The 8,693-nt window shown below is 44.5% G+C and overlaps 1 long non-coding RNA gene across 1 annotated transcript in view; it reads left to right on the top strand.

The window, feature by feature from the left end:
* The first annotated feature begins 1,757 nt into the window (after nt 1-1,757).
* LOC140714121 (uncharacterized) overlaps nt 1,758-8,693 on the top strand; it is a 79,541-nt gene continuing 72,605 nt past the window's right edge. The window contains exons 1-2 of the long non-coding RNA XR_012095833.1: nt 1,758-2,546; nt 8,389-8,527. This is a non-coding gene — a long non-coding RNA (uncharacterized lncRNA). The remainder of the gene's footprint in view (nt 2,547-8,388; nt 8,528-8,693) is intronic.

The following is an 8,693-nucleotide window of genomic DNA, read 5'->3' on the forward strand; positions in this document are numbered from 1 at the left end:
TACTGGCTATCTCCCCTCTGTCATCCAGCCCAGGACCTTGATGTAAAATGGTGACTGTCCATTTCCCTCCATAGATGCAGCCTGACTCATTAAGTTCCTTCACAATCTTCTTTATATCTCAATGCACTTTACAGCCAATAATGTACCTGTGAGGTGTAGTTATGTATGTAGTATCGAGAAATATCTGTTGGGGAGGATGCACTACATTACGGTCGTAAAATGATAAGCTACATTGAAGGACAAAGACATTACAGCTACTGTGTATTTAATATTTCAGTAACATTTGAGGAATATTCTAAATATATTGTTGATTAATCATTCTTTGTTGTTTGAATAATTCTTTATGGACTATATGTAAAAGTAAGTGAATGGCATACGTCATCACGCCACCATATCATGTGCGCATCTCATGAGAAGTAAATGCAATGCCCTGGATGAGATTTCTATTGCTCTGCTGTAGGTATTTCATTTTATCAGTTTTCTGCAAAAGCAATGTGTCCTGCAGGTAGAATGTTTTGGTTTGGGCTAAAGATAAGAAGCCCTGCTGTTCAACTTAGGAAGGTGGTGTCAGCCAATCAGGATGGAGGGTTTGGAGAAAGTTCTAGAGGGAGCAGGGAAGGAGGGAATTTGGTGATGGACTGTAGTCCTGTTTGGGGTCTTACGGCGGGACCTACAGAACGAGACAGAAGATGCCTCCAAATGCCATGGGAAGGAGAGTCTCAGTCGCATGAAGTGTTTTGTGTAGATGAATGGATCCAAGGAGGAAGAGGAAGAGGAAGGGGAAGGGGAAGGGGAAGGGGAAGGGGAAGGGGAAGGGGAAGGGGAAGGGGAAGGGGAAGGGGAAGGGGAGAGGGAGGGGGAGGGAGAGGGAGAGGGTGAGGGAGAGATTGCTCAAGGTGTTCTTCGAGGGGAGTTTGAAAATGTGGCGGGTGTTTTCACATGCATGAGTAAGAGACACACCCTGGATACTCGAGCATGAACTCCACAGGTTATGTGTGCATTGGACTGGTTTAACTGTAATGGGCCCTTTTCTCACACTGTAGTTTGATCCCAATGTTTGACATCAGACACCCTCGTGGAGCACGACAGCTCAATGGGAACTCAAACTGTTAAGTGTACAGCCAGATAAAATCATTTAACTGTTAAAAAAAATCAGTCATTGAGGTTTATGAGCAACAATGAGTTTATAATGTTTAACAGCGATGGATTTTCAGGTATTCTTCGCTGAGTTGAGAATTAACAGCATGATGGGACGTATTCTCTAACGTGTCAGGCTGAAAGAAAGTTCAGATTTCAGCTTCCAATCAGAAGAACCCTTTATAAAGATCTTCTATCCCAATGTGCAAAGGACAGGAGATTGAAGCCGTTCTCTCTTCTTGCGTCCACACAAGTACTCTATATTTTGTAGTGTCCACATTTTTCATAAAACGGAATCTATTCCCTCCTGACCTGCTGAGCTTCTCCAGCATTTTGTGTGTGTTGCATCTGCAGAACTGCTTGTGTCCCTGTCCTCACGTGGTTGGTTCAACATCATACCAGGAGCCTGGAACCAACCATCTCAGACTTCCCAGCAACACCCACATGCTGTGACTAAAAACAAAAGAAGTTGCCCTTTGAATCTCAATGAATAGATAGCAAAGTCCGTAAGAATTAGCAGACTGGGTTGGCACACATTTGATATACACTGGATTTTCATTAAGCCCGACCGTAATCAGTAAGTGAAAGATGTGAAAAGTTTAGAGGTAATTTTAAACTAACCCACCCATCAGGAAAGGGATCGGAGCAAAGCACAAAGGGCTGAAGGAACTCAGTGGTTGGGCTGCATCTGTGGAGGAAAATGGCCAGTCACCATTTTGGAAGTGGACTGGAAACTTGAGGGGAGATAGGCTGGAAAGTGGTAAGGAAAGAGCTGGGACAGGAACTAGTGGGTGAGAGGTGGATGCAGGTGAGGGGTGATAGGCTGGAAAGAGGTAAGGGAAGGGGTGAGATAGGAACTAGTGAGTGAGAGGTAGATCCAGGTGAGGGGTGATAGGCTGGAAAGAGGTAAGGGAAGGGGTGAGATAGGAACTAGTGAGTGAGAGGTAGATCCAGGTGAGGGGTGATAGGCTGAAAAGAGGGAAAGGAAGGGGTGGGGCAAAAGCTAGTGGGTATTCGGTGGATCCAGGTGAATGGTGATAGGCTAGAAAGAGGAACAAGAAGGGGTGAGGGGTAGGACCTGCACAGATACAACAGGAGCGTTCTCGCACAGGTCTGCAGAGGTTGAAAAAGCAGCAAGTTTGTTGACTGGGTCGTTGATTGTGGAAACGCATCCGGGGTGTTCCCGTGTAGGTCCGACAAGCAGCTTGAAAAAACAGCAATTTGTTGACTGGAGTACTCTGCAGATGCAACGGGGCATTCCCGTGCAGGTCTGGCAAAGATTTTCGACAGGAAACCCGGTCTCCGTAAAAAAGAGGTGCCACCTGGCGGAGTGGTGATGGGCAGAGCTGTCCGAGTCAGAGTAGGAAGGCTTTGGCTCATCGAGGCTTTGGCAAGAACAGGTGAACTCGGTAAGTTCATTCCTTATTTCTTATTCAACTTTAGACAGAATAGGGAGAATGTCTACAGAGCCAGTGTACTGTTGTGGGTGACAGATGTGGGACTTCCAGGAGACTCCCAGCCTCCCCGATTAGTCCGTGAGCCAGGACCCCAAATTTGGGCCATCGGTACCATCTGGGGGGAATAATTCTTATAGTGATTTTTGGCAGGGTATAGACCCCAGTGCTAGAAAATACATGTGATAGCATTGCAGCAGTGGTAGTTTCTTCAAATCATTCTTAGACCACGTGAACGACATGGCCAGTGACTTGAACCAACAGATGTTGAATCTGCTGCAAAGTTCACTCTGAGCTGAGCTGATAACCCTGTGGACAGACTTTCTGGAACACTTCCGTCACAACAATGGAGAGCTATCCGCATTCTGGATACCATACAGTGACATGGTAGAGAACGTAGTACTTGGGCTTCTGTGCGCCTCTTGTGAGGGGGACTGGGAGTTGCACCTCCATGCTATGAGAACCACGATCCCATGGTGCTTTGCCTATGATGAGATGAATTACGCCAGGTAATTTGCTTACTTTGCTCAGATGATGAACCTTCCAGAGAAGAATCCTTCTGTGTATGAGGCCTTCAAGACAGGCCAATTCTCAGTGCAGCTGTCAAGTAACAACCCCTTTGTGGACCAGACTACTGAAGCCTGAATGCTGGAGTTATCGAGCATTACTACATAACAGCTGAGCGCCGCAGTGCATTCCTCGGACAGTTAAGGGAGATGGTGTAAGGCAACAAATCAGAGTTTTGTCATGTGGAGCTACAGTGGCCAAGAATCCAGAAAGACGAGGAAGCAGTTTAGCAATGGTTAACATCATACGTGAATGGGTCAACCCATTTGCAGAGAAGCAGGACCTCATTAGCATCTCTACGGCAAAGGCAGCCCCCAAGGACATTGCCCCCGACCTGATGAAGGCGTATGAGATTGGTGAGCAATGCTATGCAACCTTCAAGGATGAGAGACTAGAGGAAGACCCACCAAAGAAATTCCATGACCCAATGAAAACCAACAAGCTGAAAACATTCAGTGATATGTGCAAGAAGAGAGAAGTGAAATCAAGTGGGAGGCCGATCATCTTGAAAGCAGACAGGTCTTTGTTTGGACGCATCATAGTGATGGCACAAGGGCGCAGTCTACGTATGGAGGATATCCTTTCTCATCCCCTTGGACCATTGCCCTGGGCCCTGTCCACACCAGAGGGATTGCTGAGAAAGACGAGTAAAGCTACTTTAGCCACAACCTTGCAGAAAAATGTAGCAGTAGAAGAGCAACTCCCAGGACACTCTGCTACAGTGGTTGATGGAAAGAACTTGGCCCAAAGAGTGAAAGGTGATCAAGTTACTTTCAGAGATGTTGCCACAACAATTCTGGGTGTGGCTCTGAGGGAAGGCAGTCAGAATAGCAGAATAGATGTTGTGTTCGACACATACAAGGAGAACTCTATCAAGAATAGTGAAAGATCTCTACAGGGTGAAGAGACTGGTCACGAGTTGCAAGGTATCACAGGCACACAGATGGTGAGGCAGTGGAGGAGTGTCCTAACCAAAGTCAGTAACAAAAATAGTCCCATTAGCTTCATAGTCCATGAATGGAGGAAGGAGGAGTACAGGGCAAAGTTACAGGAGAAGATTCGATTCTGTATGCAACTGTGAATGACAAATGTTACAGAATCACATCTCAAGACAGTGAGGAGGTGTCAGCTCTTCAGTGTCAACAAGAAGAAGCAGATGGTCACCTACTTCTCCATGCTGCCCATGCCACAAGAGAGGGATACCAATCTGCTCAGAAGACACAGATGTCTTTATCATGTCTTTAGCATTTTGTGACAAGATTGAGCCCCCATTGTTCCAGAAGTGTGGCCCTAGAACCCGTACAAGGCTTGTAGACATCAGGAAGGTTGCTGCTACTGTTGGCATAGAGGTTTATAGGGCTCTCATCGGGTTGCACGCATATACAGGATGTGACACCGTAAGCGCTTTTGCAGGCAAAGGGAAGACAAGTGCCCTAAAACTTCTGACCAGCAACAGGGAAACTCAGGACACATTCTTAGAGTTGGGTCAAGAATAGGACCTCTCCCCAGAACTGATGGACAAACTGGAGGCATTTACATGTCCCCTGTATGCCCCAAAAGCATCGACCACCAAGGTCAATGAATTCAGGTATCAGCTTTTCTGTGCCAAAAAAGTGAAATCGAAAATCATCAACTCCCACCATGCAAGGACTGCTTAACAAAATATGCTCAGCAAGCCAACTACCGGGCGGGTATATGGAGAAGATGTTTGGAGAAGAACCCACAGGTGCCAAACCCTGTTGGCAGAGGATGGAAGATGGAAAGAGAAGAGGGAGCGGAACAGTTGGTGTTGCATTGGATGGAAGGCCAGCCAGCACCCGATTCCATCCTGGATCTACTGGCCTGTTTGTGTGTCGCAAATGGCCTCAGGTGTACTGACATGTATAGACTGGCAGACCGTGAGAAACACCTCAGAGAGTGTGGAAAGTTCAGATGAAGAAGTTATGGAAGTATGGAAAACAAAGTATGGAAAGCAGTCTTTGATTAAATATATTCATTTTGCAACCAAATGGGGCCTAGATTATGGCCGTGTGAATTATTGTACTGTGATTCTATATGCTATGACAAAAGCTTAAGATTTTTTTGATTTGATACAACAACATGGAAGATATCATGACATTGATAAAACTCCAGAAATCTCTCCAAATGATGTTTTCTTTTACCTTTTGGGGAGGGGGGGGTAACATTTTCAGCTGTACTGATGTTAATATGGAATATATACAAAAAGTGATTACTTATTTGAATTCCTGAATAAATTCTCTACAAATCCATGTGATTATATGTGTCCTAGGGTTTTTATTGACTTTTCCAAAATAAACAACAGACAAAATATTTTTTCTAAAAATGAAGTGATTCACTCTACTGAAATTGGGCGCTGTACTGCGAGTGCCACCACTGACATAGTTTTCAATGTAGAATTTTATAACAACATTTGATGAAAAGTGCTTGAACTCAGCTATCAATGTGACAAATTTGAATGTGGAGGGATCACTGATGACAAAGTACCACTAGGTTGAATATATATGTTGTACTTTATATTGGCCACTTTTCAGAAATGCTTATTTTAGGGTAGTGTTATAAAATGCATGATATCACATATAAAGCTACCACTGGTGCAATGCTACCACATATTTTCCAACTCTAGAGATGTATACCTTGCCAAAAATCACTATGAGCATTATTCCCCTCATATGGTACTGACCAACCCAACTGGCTCACGGACTAGTTGGCCACATCTACGCCAGGTGCATTGAGCTGCAGCTCCTTAGGAACCTTGTTAGGGAACTGCATCTGCAGTTCAATGACCTTCCGCTTGTTAGGGAAAGAGAGGCAGCGATAGACAGGAGCTACAGGGAGGTAGTCACCCCAAGGCTCCAGGAGACAAATAAATGGGTGACTGTCAGGAAAGGGAAGGGGAGATAGTGGAGATAGTGTCAGATAGTGGAGAGCGCCCTCATGGCCATCCCCCACAACTCCATTTTGAGTACTGTTGGGGGGACAACCTAGCTGGGGAATCAACAGCGGCCACGTCTCTGGCCCTGTGGCTCAGAAGGGTAGTGAAATTAAGAGAATGGCAGCAGTAATAGGGGACTCAATAGTCAGGGGGACAGATAGGCGATTCTGTGGGTGCAAAAAGGAATCACAGGTGGTAGCTTGCCAGGGTCCAAAATATTTCTGGACATGTCCATAATATCCTGAAAAGGGAGGGTGAGCAGCCATTAGTTGACATAGGAACAGAAAGGGAGGAGATCCTGAAAACAGAATAGGGAGTTAGGAAGGAAGCTGAGAAGCAGGACTTCAGCTTCGGGATTGCTGTCTGTGCCGTGAGACAATGAGGATAGGAATAGAATGAGGTAGCAGATGAATGATTGGCTGAAGAATTGGAGGAGAGGGCAGGGATTCAGATTTCTGGATAATTGGTACCTCTTCTGGGGTGGGTGAGACCTGTACTAAAGGAGCAGGTTGCTCTTGAATCTGAGGGGTTCAATATTCTTGTGGGCAGCTTTACTAGAGCTGTTGGGAGTGGTTTAAACTCATAGAGCAGGGGGATGGGAATCAGGATGATAGAGCTGAGGACGAGCCAGCAGGTTCACAAGTAGATGATGGGTGTAACATAAATGTAAGGAAGGACAGGTAAATGATTGGATACAAATGCAGACAGAGTAGAGAGTTAAATAGTTAAATTCAAAAGGATGAAGAATGCAGGACTGAAGGTCCTCTATTTAAATGCGTGTAGTATTCTGAATAAAGCGAATGAACTTGTGGCCCAATTAGAGATTGGTCGATATGACATCACTGAGTTGTGGCTGAAAGAAGACCACAGTTGGGAGCTAAACACCAAAGGATATACTTTGTATCGTAAGAACAAGCAGGAAGGCATGTAATAAGGCAATGGCACAATTGTAATGGGGGACTTCAATATGCAAGGGGATTGGGAAGATCAGGTTGGTGTTGGATCGCAAGAGAGAGAATTTGTTGAATGCCTATGAGATGGCTTTTTAGAGCAGCTTGCGCTTGAGCCTACTCAGGGGAAGGTCATCTTAGATTGGGTGTTGTGTAATAACATAGATTTTATTAGGGAGCTTAACGTAAAGGAACAGTTAGGAAGCAGTGATCATATATGATTGCATTCGTACTGCAGTTTGAGAGGGAGAAACACACATCACATGTATCAGTAGCACAATGGAATAAAGGGAATTACAGAGACATGAGAGAGGAGCTTTCCCAGGTGGATTGGAGGAGGATACTGGTGGGGATGAAGGCAGAGCAAAGATGGTTGAAGTTTCTGGGAATAGTTCACGAGGCGCAGTATAGATATGTCCCACAGAGGAAGACGTTTTCAAATAGTAAATGTCAGCAAACGTGGCTGACAAAGTAAGTTAAGGACGGCGTTAGAACCAAGGGAAAGGCATATAAGGTAGCTAAAGTGAGTGGGAAGTTGGATGATTGGGAAGCTTTTAAAATCCAACAAAAGGAAACTGAGAAAGCTACAAGAAGGGAAAAGATGAAATATTAGGGCAAACTAGCCAACAATATAAAGAAGGATACTAGAAGTTTTTTTTTCAGTTATATAAAGAGTAAAAGGGAGGTGTGAGTTGATGTTGGACCACTGGAAAATGATTCATTCTGGTGAGGTAGTAATCAGGGACAAAGAAATGGTAGATGAAGTTAATGGGTATTTTGCATCTGTCTTCACTGTGGAAGACACTAACAGTGTGCCAGAGGTCCGTGAGTGTCAGGGAGCAGGAGTCAGTGCCATAACTATTAGAAAGGAAAAAGTGCAAGGAAAACTCAAAGGTCTTAAGGTGGATAAGTCACCTGGACCAGATATATGTGGATCAACACCAGCAAATTGGACTAGCCCAGTTAGGCAACTTGGTGGGCATGGACAAGTTGGATAGAAGGACCTGTTTTCTGTGTCCTATAACTCTGTGACCTTATTGAACATGGAATAAGAACCATTACAGACGTTTACTGCATTGTTCTCTCACTGACTCAACGGTAACTTTCTAAATGAACTGATACAGACTTTACAAAGAGAGAATTACAATAGAGAAAACAAAGGGGAACAGAATGATTTAGATCACTCTGTCCAAAAGCTGGTGTGGACATTCAGATCAAACAGCTTTGCAAAGGGTTCTATGCACCAACATTTAAACCAACCAACACGGATCAAAGCAGCTTAAACAAAATCTTTTTATAATGAAAGAATTATTTTGTATTTATTTAGATCCTTGTATGATGTATGTGTCTTAAAGAAATGCAAAGCCCCTGAGAAACTTCTGAAGGGTGGCCATTGTTATAACAGTGGAAATCTGGTAGATGGAAGCATCGCACAAACAGAAGTGAGATAGAAGACTCGACTGAAGGTAATGTTAGCAATTTTCAGGTAATGTACATCAGACGGTACACCTTCCCTGAAGTACAACATCAGAATGTTTGAATGCCATCACGTCAGGACAGTAGATGAGCAGGAGGGATGAAAGATTCAGTCAGCTCATTCACACTCTGGCAACATTCTCTCACCTGATAAGG

Source organism: Hemitrygon akajei, chromosome 21, assembly GCF_048418815.1.
Source record: "Hemitrygon akajei chromosome 21, sHemAka1.3, whole genome shotgun sequence".
Lineage (NCBI taxonomy): Eukaryota > Metazoa > Chordata > Chondrichthyes > Myliobatiformes > Dasyatidae > Hemitrygon > Hemitrygon akajei.